We start from the raw sequence: 16,593 nt of genomic DNA, 5'->3' as shown, positions 1-16,593 counted from the left end.
GGTTAAAATTCACATTCACATCAGCCAAAATGTGTCCACAAATTTATCTTTGCCATCATCTTTGTCTGCCAATATTACACTTAACAGGCTTGTGTTAACACCATTTCCAGACAACAATGTGTACCTTTTTTCAGTGTTTATGGTTTATTGACATTTAAGCTCCGTGGATTAGAAACATCTCCAAGGAAAATGAACACATCTGGTCAGTAAATGCTCCACAGGGAATTTTGGACAGACCACAAAAGAGGAGAAAGAGAAAAGTTTTGGAAGCAGCAGGGAGTGTTTGTGTTGTCAATGAGAGAATTCACAGCCGTTCGTGTGAGCTCATGAATGAATTTCGTGAATGAAAGCTGTCCTGAGGTGTAAGAATGCTGTCACAGTCCTTCGGTGATTGTGACCTTTACGCAAACTGATCATAGTTTTAACAGCATTTGTGTTGGTTTGTCATCTGATTTGTCTTATTTAGTTAGCAGTTAGAAAAATTGTATAAAACAGATTCACTTTATGAGTGAGTTTATGAATTTGTACATTTGGTCTTTTTTGTGCCAAAAGCCAGCTCTTCTGTTCAAACTACTGCAAGCACTTCTCCTGCCTGGCCTGTATCCAAACAAAACAGAAAAATAACTTCTTTATGATTCAGCCTTGTTGTTATTGTTCTTCCTCCCTGGTTACCAAACCGTCTCTTTCCTCCTCACATTTAATTCTCATGGGCTTCTCTTGGTGAAATATAGCCTTGTAATTCCCATCCATTCCGTAGAAGAGCGTTGTTCAGATGTCCCAAGATGTTTACTATAAAGGTTTAGATTTAGAGTAGGTTAGGAAAGTCAAACCACTAGCATCAGTGCTGTGCGTGTGTGTGTGTCTGTGTTATGAGGTGGCTGACGTAGGGTGCAGGAGTATGTTTACAGCTTGTTGGACTGCACATTACTGGGGCAGTTGATTCCCTGGGGAACAATGCTCTTTTTCTCATTAGGTCATAAGATGCAGCATGTAAACACACAGATGTGAGCACTTAAAGACATAATAGATGCAGATATGTCTAAGAATAAATAGACGGTCCATCACTGTAACTGCGTGTCTCAAGGAGAGAGTGACTGAGGAAAAGTGAGAGATAAATTATTTTTTTCATGCTTCTGGGAATATTTGTGTTGATCTGTGTGGTTCTGGTCAATTGGTTATTGTACACTTGACTCTTATAGTCATGCATGCTAATCAACTTATATTTATAGTTATCATTAACACAATATAGAAATGAATATAGTTTGCTACTGAATTAAATGTGTTATTCATTTTACCTAAAACTGTCCAGGCCAAATAATCTAAAAAAACAAAAAACAAAAAAAAAAAAAAAAAAAAAAAAGACTGAAGAATCTTTTGAAACACAAAAATCTTTTATCTTTTTGTTCTAATCTTTGCTTATTATTCTCCACAAACACTGACCATTTCCTTTAAGAAATGTAATCGCACATGTCAGCCAGGGCATCTCTGCAAAGATGAGCTGCTGGGGTGACCTCACTGTTGCCTGTAAACTCGGTGTGTTTGTCAGGACCCCAGTGTTATGTTTATGTTGGGCGTACATCACAGGCCCATTTCAAAAGGACCTAGCGAGTAAAGTTAAAGCCTTTGAGAGATTTTGTGGTGCTGTTGTAAAACAGAGGTCAGCGCTGATTTGAGAGCTTTGTGGGAACTGGTTATAAACGCTTTATCAGTTTGAGTTTCCTCACCAGGGACTACATAGGATGAGAAATGCAAGAGGTCAGGTGAGCTGCAGTGACAAGGCTGGAAATGACAACAATAACAGCATTGGGAAAAATGGCATTTAAAGATAAAAGTGTAATGATGGAGGAAAAAGCAAAAGAGGAAAACCGACAGGAAGAAAACTGTTAATGCAAATGTCTTTATTCACCTGCACATGGCCGCACACATCTACATAATAATATCCCTGCATGCCCATGTACTGTATGTGTGTGGTTATGAGTAAGTGTTTCTGTATGAGGTGAAACAGATGGATAGTGTGTGAGTTTGCCGTGAAGAGGGAATCCAGTGCTCTGGTAGTGCTACTCTGGGGTCTCCCAGTGTAAACAGAGACGTGGGAACGGCCAAGCCTGTTTATATCAGCTTCATTCTTACAGGGACCAGTCAGCCAGGCATCAGGGGCACAGCCAACACACTGGATTCATGCACACAAACTCTCACCCAAATTTATAGACGTGTAGACACAGAGGCACTTGTAAGCAAGTTTGGGACACATATACTTAATCCCTTAAATTACTAAATTATCAAAACAAGTTGTTGCTCAGAAATCAAACTCCTCTGGTAACACAGTAGATTTGAGAAAATCTGACTAAAATGTTTCTATATTTCTATATATTTTAACTTTATTTTAATTTATTGGAGTTTACTTACCTGGAGTTTTTTTTTTTACATCCAAACAAACTGTTGCAAATGTGGTAACAGATTCTGTCTCACTTGGCCAAAGGCTGCCGGTCAGAAATATACAGGATCAAAATATAAGACTTTGAAGTTCAACCAAACAAAAAGGATAATATGAAAGGAAGCAAATTCTTGTCTCCCTCCCATCACAGCTCCAGATGTCAAGCAGAGCTCAGATTCACTGATAATAATCATGTCAGACTTACTGGACTAACATTAACACACCTGCACAGATGTCATGAGGCTCCCTGTCAAATCTATGTTTAGACTAGTTTTGGAAATGATGATGCAGCCATGAATATTATCCTTTGCAGATCAAGTCTGAACAAAAACCACTGTCTGTCTGCAGAATAATAAATAATAATGCAGAAAAATTTCAATTAATTAGAATGGATGTTTTATTATATTTCAAACTAATATTAGCATTGCTGTTAAAAAGTGGCTTTAAAAAGGAACACTTGCTTATTTTTCTTGTTATATGAAAGACCATAATTGCAAAACTGTAAATTTGGCTTCTCACTCACAAAGATGAACAAACAATGCACTTCTCCCAGAGACCTGGGGCTTGCTGGCCATTTTGTCAGTACTTCAGACAGACAGACAACCAGTGTTTGGATAGAGAAGGAGATGCTGTAAGCTTTGTGGAGTGGATTCTTCCTCTCACTGAAAAACAGAGTGGTCTGAAAACAAACTGCTACAAGAGCATAGACAACTTTGTGGGAAGGGCACCAAACAATGGGACTGGAAAGCCACATGAATTCGCTGGTCAGTGCAGGAGTCAGGACTGAGGTCATCAGAGCCCACTTCAATTATACACCTGGTTGCCCTCAAAGATAAAGTGTCCGTGCTTTCAGTCGGGAGAGGAAATGCATCACTGTCACTCTGTGCCTTCATGTATACTGTGTATGTTAATGTGCATAGAGGGGGTGGGTCTCACAATTTAAATTCCATAAAGTCAGGACTCTGACACCTTTTTTTGTATGTTGTATGCTGTATGTGTGTGCATGTGCAGATTTTTCTAAGCTTTGTGTTGGTAAAGGTCTAACTTTGGCTGGAATGGGGGTTGTAGGTGTTGACATAGAAGGATGTTTTGGGGTGGCGTTTTGGGAGCGAGTTGGGGTGAAGGTGCAGAATGATGATAGGAAGGAGGGATATGTGATAAGGGGGTGGGGAGGTGTATATGTGTGTTTGTGCGCGTCTGTGTGGGGTGGTGGTGGTGGTGGGGGGGGGGGTTGTGTTTTAGCAGCTAAGTGTTGACTGTATTGTTACATGTTTGCAGCCACGCACACAAATTCTAATTGATCTGCTTTTGCTCATTCTTGCGTCCGTACACGATAAAACAAAACAACAAAAACCTCCCACTTCTATGTGAGCAACACGCACAAGGCATGCCCACGCACATGTACAGGCATTCACACAGACAGACACACACACACAAGACACACACAAACACACACATGCACACACACACTGATATCTAAATTAATGGTCTCCTTGGGGAGTCATCCAAAGGCCACGGGCGTTTGGGAGAAAAGATTCTTGGAAAAAGGCTTCATCATCTGAGCATTTGCTCATTAGTAACCCCATCTAAACTAGCCAGAAAGAGAAGTACACTAAGGAATACATATACAAGGTCATCTACTTACAATGCAGAAGAGGGATTTGCCTTACAATCACTCCAAAATATGGCAAAAGTACTAGATAGGGAGAAATGAATCAGGAAGCAGCCTTTGGTGTGAGCATCAGAAACAGGTCCTGAGGAAAAGATCTTAAATAGTTCAGAGAGAGTACAAAAACAGAATTAAAGACTTAAAAAAAAGAAAAGAAAAGCATGATCTTAATTCTCAGTGACTTAGACTCCCTCAGTCTCTTGCAGCCTCACTCTGTGCAGGAAGTCATTAAAGAGCATAAACCAATAAAGCTGTGTCAGATATATTGTATCTGTTCTCCACAGAGATATAAAATATTGGCCTCCTGTTCTCATCAGACATGAGGATCAACATTTTACAGTCTGACAGTGTCCTTTTTTGGAGTTCAGAGACTTTACTGAAGTTATCAACTGTCTTGTTATTAGGTTTCAACATCATTATTTCTGGTTTTAGGGAATGTGACTTATAAAAAAAAAGGCCATCCTGAGTAAAGGTTTTAAATGTGGGAACACATGAATGACTTCAGCACTGGCTCTTCAAATCTTCTTTCTATTAAAAGAACAGATCACTTGACGTGAGACAGAGTCAAATCTGTGATTATGAAGAGAAAATGCGAATTTCAAAATTGGGTATTTAGCAATTAAATTTTTTCGTGGTGGAGGCCAAAAACAGAGCTAAAGAGAGAGACAGAGCTGTACTTCTGTTTGCTGGGTTATTTTGTGTAGGTCCATTGTGTGTGAGTGCACGTCTGTGAGTTCATACCCCCCAAATGGGGCGTGCTGATGATATATGCTGCTACTTTGTTCTTTGCTTGTCCTGTTGTTTTTTTTCTTCTTCATCAGATGCAGTTTTTAACATAATTGCTCAAGGATTTTATAGCTTCCTCAAACAAAGAGATTGGTTTGGAGGGAAAATAAGCAGCCCCTGATGCCTTTTTGTAGATAAGGATGTTCATACTGTTCCAAAATAAATAGGCAACATATGAATAATAGAGCAAGACAAGAATGTGTTATCCATAGAAACTGGTTTAACCAAACTAAATTTAGAGAGAGAGAGCTAGATAGAGAGATAGATAGACAGATAGATAGATAGATAGATAGATAGATAGATAGATAGATAGATGTAGTAGGAACAGAAGAGTGCTATAAAACATGATGGAGGGATAGAAGGGTGAGGATAGGAGGTTAATCCAAACAGACCTGTGCCAGGTTATTTTTACGACAGTCCCATCAGCCATTATCTGCCTGCTCTGTTATGGTTAGGGATAAATACAGACCCGGGCAATACCAAGGAGGGGTAGATTTGTGTGGGTGTGTGTGAATGGTTTTGTGTCTCTGTAGTAATGTGCAGTTTTGTGTTTTCTCGTTCTTTCTGGCTCTCTTCCACTGCAGCAGCCAGGGCAGATAACCACAACAGTTTATTCCATTTCATCAGACGCTCTTCTGGCCATTTTAGTCCTAATGGACACAGAGCAGAACCAGCCTTTTTATCTTCTTGCTCAATAAAAAATCCACGGCCCAGTCTGTTCATGAGACTCTCTGTCTCTGAGCTAAATAAATATCTGTGTATTGACTGAACTGGAGAGTGGGAAAAAAGAAACATTTCAGTCAGTGTCTTTGTGATAAGTGAAGCAGAGGGGATTTTTCTATGGGAAACAATTGTGTGTGTGTGTGTGTGTGTTGTGCAAAGAGAATGAGTGAACTTGAACATCGCTACATGATATCATGATATCTGGCATCAGACTTTCATCTGTAAACTCTCCAAACACCTGTGTTTAAGGCGTGCACTGAAGATAAACGAGGGGTTTAAACTTAGGCATACAGAGAGATGAATCTCTCTGTGTGTGTGTGTGTGTGTGTGTGTGTGTGAATGGATACTGCCACATGTTTGAAAGATGTTGCTTCATTTAAAAGGCTTCGACAATATTTTTCTAGCCTTCGGTGCTTATTTAAACATGCATTTTAGTGTGTTGCCTTTGCAAACTATCTATAAAGAGACACAATCAGAATTTCCACACACCCACACACACACACACCTGCAGCCTCTGGGAAACCCAACGATCATATGATGAGCTATGCGTGTGTGTGAGTGTGAGAGGAACAGAGGTGACGGTGAGTTTGGATCTGCAGAGAAATGATCTGCAAGGTTTATTATCTTTAATTAGCATCCACGGGGAAGGAGATAGATAAGGAGATAGATAGGACCACCAATTCGCTGATGGATTTGTTCCTTGTTGTCTTTTTCTTTTTTTCAAGAATTAAGAGTGCAGTTAAAAATTAGGAAGGACAAACCAAGATGCAATGCCTCCGAATGGAGACAACATGGCCTCATCTATGCAGGAATTAATCCCACAAACCCAAGTATCAGTATGTACAGTAAAGGGCCACTTAAAGTGATTTGACGTACTCATGCGACCTTGATGTAACAGAACTGTTGTCACGGTGACAAAGATGATTTTGCACGAATTGTGGTTGGACAACAATCAACAAATGCACAAAAACTTCAGTGGTTTCAGTGGAGATAGATGATAGATTCACGTGGACGGAATTGACACTGACAGACACACACACACACACACAGACAAACTTCTCACCTTTCAAGATGCAGATTGTTGCTGTCAAATAAATAAGCCAAAAAAGTAAATATGCATCAAACAGCTGGACAACAGCTGATACGGCTGCAGGGAGAGAGCCCTTTTTGCGTAATCGTGTGCATGTTTGTGTCTATTAAAGCGAGTGAGAGGATGACTGAGGAAAAAAAAGTCTGGTGTATGTACACTATGATTAGAAGTGTATATTTCAGAAGCAACTCCACTTTGGAATATGACAGGTTCAGCTACAAAACAATGAAGGTGCAGGATGAAAGAGTAAAGTAAGAGTTTGGTTTACATCTGTTTTTATATCTGCTATTGCTTCCAGAGTCTTATGATGCCTTTCAAAATTAATTTTGACATGAAGAGGAAACCAGAGTACCCAGAAGAAATCCCAGGAATCAAACCCATGACCTTTTTACTGTGGGGCAACAGCACGAACCACTACGCCGCCGCGCTGCCACTTTATAAATATGTCACTTTCAGCATAAACAGTTAAACAACAGTTTCTATTAGTTTGAATCCATATTACAGATCAGTTGTGTAGTTTGCTAATGTTTATTTCAACACTTAAACAGACTTTGGATGTAAAAATAAACACAATTTTAAAATAAACTTTGTGGTACAGTGATGCAGTAGCCTCACAGTAAGAAGGTTCTAGGTTTGAACCCCAAGTCTTCACAGGACCTTTCTGTATAACATTTGCGTGTTGTCTGGGTTCCCCCTGGGTGCTTCAACTTCCTCTCCAAGTTATTTCAATTTAGGTTATTTGGTGACTCCCCCATCTGATTATGAATTTAAATGCTTTCTCTCTATATGATAGACCCTGCCTTGTATAGTTTCATCTCAATACTATTTGGCTTCACTTGTCAAATGTTTCACATCCAAATACAATATTTTACATGTGAGTGGAGGACATAACATGCATCATTCTGACAATAAAGGAAAGGCAATATAAAACAAATTAAACATATTGGCCTTCAGTGTGTGCCTCTAAAAATGTCACCTTTAAAATGAATTTGGACTTTCTTATCTCTTTCATTTATGTAGGAACTGCAGTTGTACTTTGATCCAGTTGGACAGTTGTCCAATTATTACATTTTCCTCCTTGCTATTTGAGGTCCGATCATCTGTTTATTATCATATAAATATTTGTAGTGACATCTTCATTTCACTTTCCAAAACATCCATTTTTGTGAATACTTATAGAGCATTTCAGATTAAAGTCTGACAAAGTCAGTTTATCTGGTAGCAATATTGCCTGGATGCTTTCTCATGATTTCCTGTGCTGTTGTCATCTCAGAAATATGTATGAAAACGTACTCACACTCACGGTTTAGGATGAAAGTGCAGCAATTAAATATTGCAGCTTGAATTTGGTGACGAGGTCAGCAGACATCTGTTTTTGATTACAGCATAAAGGAGAGGTGCTGTTGTGGCTGTCCTCTACTACTAAGTCAGTCTGTCTGTTAGCTTCACCAGAGCTGGGTCTGTCTCTCTCTCTCTCTCCCGCAGACACACTTGTCTTCTTCCTGCGTTGGGACTTGGGGTTCAGGGTCTCAGGGGTCTCTTGAGATATCGTATGTGTGTGTGTGTGTGTGTGTGTGTGCGCGAGTGGCACCTTTATCACAACTCACATCTCACCTCTTTGTCATCTCCTGTTAGTCTCCGGTAGCATTATGTCGGTGTCCCATGGGAGAACTGATACACATGCTGGCACAAACACAGATTAGGTTGAAATGTGGAGGTGCTGCTGAGGTCAGCCTCTTTAAAACATGCCCACACATACCTTTAGTTCAGCGATAACTCAAATCCAAATTTTTAAACAGCCAGGCATACCTGATCAATTTCATAATTTCATTTCTGTTTCTGTCATTGTGTTGATTTTCCTTCTTTCAAATCCTATTTATCTGTCATAAAATAAAACTGATGGCTTTCTCATGTATATATTCCAAGTGTAGGGGATTTGTTGCTGTATATTGCCTGCCTCTCCCTGCGGGTACAGTATGTTAGAGTGTGAGGGTGTGGCCAAGGGACTGCGTACATACGTCAAATGTGCAATGTTTGTATAAGTTTCTTCCCTATCCATCGGACTAAATCCAAGAGTTTTTTTTTTTTTTGGGGGGGGGGGGGTGGCTATCAGCAGAGTAGCCCAGGAGGAGCCACAGTGCTTGGTCTGGTGGGGGCGTTGGTTCCCTGTGGGACCTGGAGGGGAGATTATGGGACTGGAGGGAAGCAGCCATGGGGGAAAGGGGATATGCGTAATGTCTTCGCCCAGGAAGGCCAGGGTTTTTCCTGCACTTCAAGTCAACACGTCCTCTGCTATCAGCAGTTCAGTTCTGGATGGTTTAACCAGAGATATCAGCATTTTATGTGGGTGTATCATACTTGAGCCTGGAGTTTGTTCATACAGACAAGAGCACCCACCACCACCATCCCCCTCTATAACACACAGCTCTGTTTCTTCTGAGAAACGTGCAAAAACATACATTTATGTAATAACACACACTCAACCACTGTAGAGTTAGGGCGTGTTTCACTGCTGTGTTTAGGGACTGCTCCTATCTCGCTGTCTGTTTTCGGACAATGCTCTGTCTGTCTCCCCTCTGCACCATAGGCTGCAGTAATTACCAGCAAACGCCACTGAAAGTGAGAGATAACCAGCGCGTTAGACTATATCAGTGGCCCGTTTGTGAGTGCAACTATGAGCTAACCAGACCACTGAGACAGGAGATATGATGTGGTGAGATCATTTCATCTGCGAAGGTGGGGGTGGGGGGGTTGAACTTGAGTTCATTTTTTCAAAATAAAATATAGATTCAAGGATCTGCAAGGAGTAAAAATGTTGATAATAAATATAATGCAGATTGCTCAATAAACTTTTTTTTCACCTTGGTAACAGCTCTGGAATTTGTGCACCTTATTTAACATGTTACAGAAATGTCCTCATATATAAACAGCCACACACAGACACACACACAGACACACCTGTCCTTCTCCTCTGAGTAATGAGGAGGAAGGAGATCAAAGCATAGAACCTGATCCAACCAATAAAAGGCCAGCACTGTTTATCGTCGCTCTCCATCATCACTCTCCATGTTAACAACAGGCTGACTAATCAGGTGTGAATAATATCCGCGACTGTCTGCTGTTACACTGCTGATTAAGTGTGTGTAATGTTAATCCTGACATTACATCTCCTTTGGTTTACAGAGATCAGTGAGACATTAGACTGGTGCCATGATATAAAATGATAATGTCTTCAATAAACTGTACTTTCCACTTTTCCACAAACACTGAAAGTCCAATGATCCAAACATTCCTGATTTCAATCTTAAATTTCAAATGTAATATTTAGAAATTGGATTAAATCTCTCAAAGCATGATGTGAACAAAAAGCACTGCAATTGTTTCTCATTAAACTTGGAGTATGACGGAGTTTAATGTTTCATTCCAACTCCAGAGTTCATGCCAACAGCACAAAACCCTTCATGATTCTTCATAGTTGTATCAAACGGTCTGATCAATGTTTTATATGTTCAAAACACCCACTGGAGAAAACATAATTTACTTCTTAACAAGAATGGGTTTTTATATGTTTTATATCCACATATCTTTCGGGCTTGGATAAAAAGGAAAAACATTTGTTTGAATGGTTTTGACTGTCACACAGTATGATTTGTGGAACAATGATGACTTGAAGCCTCAATGTTGTTTAGCTGATGCTGGTATCAAGGGTTAAAACTGAGATGATGGCTGCTATTTGTGTGCATTATCTTCCTAATATCAACTAGGCCCTTTTCATTTATTTATTTATATGTTTTAATGTTATTGTCATGTGCTTACTGTACAAATAAGACTGGAAATTAACTTATGAAATAACTGAAAATAATTATTTAAATAATGAATGGCCTCTGATTTTGCCGCACCTGACAAAGGTGAATGCCAATTTGTAATGCAGGTATTGGTCTGTTAACTGCATTAAGTGTGTAGCTGCATCTTCGTGAACTAGCTTGTTTTTTTTTTTCAACTGTTTTGACTCTATATGTTTTGGCTGGACTGAACTGACCTGACATGAGATGACAGTGGGGGGGGGGGGTTCTTCTGTCCTGCTGGAAGATCAGTCCACACGCACATCCAAATGGTACAACTGAGTGAGATACAAAAACTGACTTGTGTCCTTCTCCCTCTCTGTTTATAAACTGTAGCCTCAATCACAATGACAGAGACCAGACCTCTGCATCTGAAACCGAGCACTGTCCTACACTGCCCTGTACTGCCCACGAAGTGAAGACTCGCACACATACACACAGTCACAGGCACAAACACACATACAGACACACACTGCTTTTATCTATGCATCCCATCACCAGGCCACAAATTAGGCCAGAGGTTGCAGCAGAGGTTAAAAAAAGTGCCAGATACTGTAGTGGAACACACACACATACACACACACTCAAACTGCAGCTGCACCTCGTCTCACTTACTTCCGACAGGACACTTTGGGCGCACAGCCAATTCAACTCCAAGCCAACATAACTCTAGTGTGTGTTTGTGTGTATTCTGGGTAGAATCATCAAGACAGCAGTGTCTGATGGGTATTTTAGTGACAAACTTAGCCCAAGATGCTGAATATCTCTATGTGTGAATTTTGTGCTTCATCTGCAGCCTATAGTTGATTCTGTTCTCCCTAATGGCAGGTCCGTTGGTTGATTTGATATTTACCTCCATCTTTCTGCTTCTGATATGAACTACTGCCAGCTACATGCCAACTGACCCTCGAGGTGGGGAATAGCACCCAAAGGCCTCAGCCATACTATCATGAATTGAACCAAAATGATGACACCCATACAGGAAGAAGAAAAGCTACTCTCCTCAACCTCAACATCAGTTTGGTCTCTAGCTCAGGTGCAGCTGGTACCCTGAGGAGCACATATGCAGTTCAGAACAAATCTGATGGCCGTGCAGACATCAGCACCAGAGCCTCACGTACATGATGAAATTAACATCACATGAAGCTCAGCAGACCTTTGACTACTGTGCAGACTAGTTTGAGTTAATGTCAAAACATATCAAATATGGTTGTTCATCCATGTGTGTTTACACCAGGACACTCGTCTTTGCAAACAAGCAGCGTTTTTCCAGCTCAGCTGTGTGCATAACATATTATAGATTCCAGCATTTCCCAACATATCGGACAGCTTCATAAGTTAGACAGCATTTATGTCCATCCGTCACACATATTTTGAAAACCTACACATTTAACACAGATACACACACTTATGAAGATAAGTGCATATGTTTGTACGCATTCCAGAGACTGATTCTCCAACTCCCTCACACAGTAAGGACAAGACTTCCAGGTCAGTAACCTACAATTTGACACAAAATTAGTCTTATTCTAGAGAGTCACTGTTTGCCTCCCCCGGATGTTCCTGTCACAGAATATCAAAGGATTGCAGTCTTTTTGAAATATAATATGATATTTCCACTCCCATAAACACGTTCATAATTCTCTCTTATTGCTGGCTTTGTCTGCCACATCCTTTTGCAAGAACACTTCCCATTCCCTGCTGTGTCTTTGCACTTTCTGCAACCTCTCTTTAAGTTGTTTTGCTTTGATTTTTCTCCATTTTTTAGAGACACTTGAAATGAGGTGAAAAGCAATTTGTACATACATGTGTGTTGGGGGAGTGTGGCTGTGATAAGGGACAGGGAACTGGAGCTCTTGGACAAAGATGGATGATGTTTTTCTCACCCGAAACCTCGCTCCAAGATTACAGTTCCCCATTCTGTTTTTGCACAGCATCCAAGCAACTTCTTTTTAGTTTGTTTTTTCTTCCTTTCAAAGCTGCATGTGGAATGTTTTCCCAGTAAATAGAACAGTATTTTACTTTGTGTTACAATCCTGTTCTCTCACATTCAGTCAGTTGTTTTGTTTTGTTTTTTTTTTTTCAGCACACCCACAAGCTTGTAAAGAGCCAGTTATGAAAAAGCATCATCATCTCACACTGTAGACACAATAGCTTAAAACCTTCCACCATGTTAAATGAAAAACAGTCCCTTAATCCCTTTAACATCTGGTAAGTCATTGACATGAATGGATTACATGAACTGGGCTATATGTAGTTTTTTTATATGTAGATTGCTACCATTAGCATTAAAAACTATGACAACTTCAGCATCAAACTTGCAGACTGCGGTAGAGAGCAACACCAATGTGCATTCTTGCTTCTTTCCACTCATGTTACGCTGTTATCCAACTAGCACCAGCCAGGTTGGCCTATGCAATCACTTTTTGATGCTCACTCTAAAAAAAGGATTCTGGAGGTTAGTTAGTATAACATGAGCTTTTACAGCATTAAAAAAAATACAATTTGTTAAATGTTCATTGTTTTATTAAGTTGATAACTTGATTCAAGAAGTTGATCAAAATAAAAAAAAAAAAAAGCAGATTTTGGATAAGCATTTCTGCCTTCACTTAACAAAGAAAAGAATTAAGTTGGTGAAACGTATTATTGCATTTCAATATGAAGCTAATGCAGCCTATCTCGTGTGCGGATAAAAGCAGAGAGAGTGACGCGCCGCCATTTTATGCTGCCAGACCGTCCCACCTACAGAGAGGGAGAGACAAGTGAAAGTCAAGGTTGGATTGCTTGGTGAGTAAAAATTGTTTTTAAATTCTCCATGTTATTCACAACAGAAAGTAACTATCAGCACGGTGCAGTGACACAACACTAAAACTGAAATGTCCGCAGCTAACTCAGTGTTTGTGGTACCTGTTGGACTTTTAGCCACCTAGCTAATGCCTTCAAAGTGACTGAATTTCTAACATTAGAAGTGCGTTGGAGTCGGCTGAAGTTATAAGGAGCCTGAATCTTCATCCTCCGAGCTTTCACACACATTATCAGCTGGCATTGTTGAGATATTATATATTAAAAAGAAGCGCTAGCCGTTAGCCGCTAACGTTAACAACGATAAATCGATGTGAACAGAGAAGCGCTAGCCGTTAGCCGCTAAAGTTAATAACGATAAGTCGATATGAACAGAGACGCGCTAGCTGTTAGCCGCTAACGTTGTAGACTATCTTGCAGTGGAAACGTGGTCTGTGCGGCACAGCAGGCTCTATATGGACTCTGCTGTTTGGTTTGGATGTTATGAATGTAAGTCAAAGATAATTTTAAGGCCAATGCAGCGCATCTGCAACCATGTCCCTCACCTGATATTGCTTGTTGATTGTAATAAAAATGGATGGATATAAGCTAAGTTGAATTTTGACAGTAACATTTGAATTGCTATGTCTAATTTATTCAGACGTAAGTGAAATAAGTTACCAACAATTTGCATTCACTTTTCTGAGAAGGAAGGTTAACTAACTCGTTGACATAAAAATTGAGCTGGCTCAACATAATTTAAGCATTTAAATCATGTTGGTTGAACTAAATTAATTGAGTTAGTTCAACTATAAAAGTTCAATAATGGCTTAGTTGGAATTACTTAAAAAGATAAATGTAAGTTGTGCCAGTGTAATTTGTTGGAGAGTGCCTTGAAGGAGTTGTGCTGTTATGAGCTCTTGTATAAACGTAATAATTGCTGAAGCTGGTTTTGGCCATCACCTCTACCACCCAAGAATTCAAGTGCATTTGAAAAGTAACATAACAAACATACCAGGCACGGGCTCAAAATATGCATTTTACTATTTTTCCGCCAGTGTAACTTTGTGCGCGCGTGTGCGTGCGTGTGTGAGAGAGAGAGAGAGAGAGACGATAATGACCCAAGGAATCAGGTGTCCCCCTCGGTGGCCCTTTGAGCAACATCTGGAAGCTGTCCCTCCATGGTGACATCACACAACCACCCTCGCCTTTGACCCCAAACCGGCTAATTAGCAGCATGTCCCTCTATAGCGGCCGGGGTGCCCTCTTTCTTCTCTCGCCATCCTCCTCACTCCCACTCTCCACCTGTTGCCTCGTGTCACTGCGTTTGAGATTGAAACTCTGAGAGTGAGAAAACGGTCACCCAAAGGTTTCTTCAGCACACAGAGTATATTACGTGTGTGTTGTGTTCATTCACAGCTATGATATGTCTGATGACCGAATAGTCTTGGCACAGTGTGACACATTTAAAACGCCATTTTATTTTGATAATTAAAGTCATTGCGAATACAAATAAAGGTTATGATAGTATTGCATCTGGGTCTGTCTTTTATCAATAAACAGGAGAGGGAAGTTCCAGTCTTTGTCATGGGCTATTTTAGTTCATCTGCCTCTCCCTCACTCTCTATTACTCTCTGCTGGATCCATGTATCTCAGAGGTGATCATCAATCTAGCAGACTCTATTATTACTTTTCCACTAAGTGCTTTGATTTCCAGCCCACCCAAGAGATTAAGTCCCTCCTTCCTCTTCCTTCTGCCTGCGTCCCCTCACCTATTTTCCCCTCTCTCCCTCTGCTCTATGTAGCTCACGACAAAGAACCCACTGAACTTCGGTCATGGGAACTTCTTTCCAATTTGTAATATTTCTTCCTCCGTTCTTGTCAAAACTTTAAACTTCACCAGTGGAATGATTACAGCTCGATCAACACTGCTGCACTGATTCTAGAGGATGATATGTTGTGGTGGTGCATGTTTAAAGGCACCATGACACCGGATGCGAAGAGGTTAAAGGTCAGGTCTCAAGAGACACACCTCTTATCCCTGCACACACTTCAGCTGTGCGGGAAAAGGCATTGTGTTCACACATACACATTCATGATCCTGCATCCTTGCAAAAAGGATCTGAAACTTCTAGTAAAATTTAAATTATGCAAACATTTTGAGTCAAAACATGAGATGCCCTGGAGCATGAACAGTGTTCTCCTTGTACAACACAACCTTTTCCACTTAAAGCAGCTCAGGAAACTTCTTTGGACTTAGACCTGAGTGGACCGGTGCATGGAGCATCAGTGTGGAATGATGTGGAAGGCCAAACAGAGGATTGTGGGTGCTAGGTATCCATTACATCAGAGGGGACCAAGGCGCCAGCTCGCCATTCGAGACATGACACCCCCGTCCTTGCACTTTATCCTGTTAACTAGCAAGATGTGCTGAAAGTTACATAGGCCTTTTGAGTGGAACAGACTGAATACTGAACACACTTGTATTGCATTAGAAAACCCTCAAAATTATGTAGTCTATAACTCTCACATTTTCAAAAATATTTTATGGTTACATGTTTAAATTTAAGGAGGAATATGACCTGTTAAAGATGGCATGCAATATAAAAACAATGGTTCATTTTAAAATGTGGTTTTGTGTTTTGTGTTTAAAATTAAAAAAAAAAATAATAAGTTTATCCCAGTAACAGTATATACATTTTATGATGGATGTTATTTGTCTTTGTTTTTAAACAATCTGTCAATCAAATTGAAGTAAATATGTAGGCCCAGTCTTTAGACTAATGCACAGAGTTGTAGCATCATAAATGATTGGTTTTTAGTTCTTTCATGTCAGCAATATTTATTATTAACCAAACTTGTGTTTATTATATTTGGTTTCTCACATTTTCATGTAGAAGTTTCATTTTTTACTTTGAATATTTGACTCTTTTTCTTTTGCTTTTTTATAATTTTTATTTATGCATTCCCTTAATGTTTCAAGTCATTCACAAAACCCGGTGAAATTCAGGGAATCTAGAAATTGTTGAGGTCAAAGTAATTAATCTAAATGATAGTTTCAAAGTGATCAAAGGAATAATTCTGTGTTTTAAATGAGCAAACCATTGTGCAGTTTGCTGGGGATCCATCCAGGGTCCCTTGGGCTCCAGCTGATCTCGGTGCCGGTGTCTCCTCCCAGCAGGAGGTAACGCCCTCTGAGGCCATGGAGATAAAAACTCTGTGTCTCTCGGCTCCGTCCACGCACAGTTTGCGGTTCATGAACGCAACA

Source organism: Echeneis naucrates, chromosome 24 (genome assembly GCF_900963305.1).
Source record: "Echeneis naucrates chromosome 24, fEcheNa1.1, whole genome shotgun sequence".
NCBI classification, from domain to species: domain Eukaryota; kingdom Metazoa; phylum Chordata; class Actinopteri; order Carangiformes; family Echeneidae; genus Echeneis; species Echeneis naucrates.
This window is presented reverse-complemented; position numbering follows the sequence as displayed.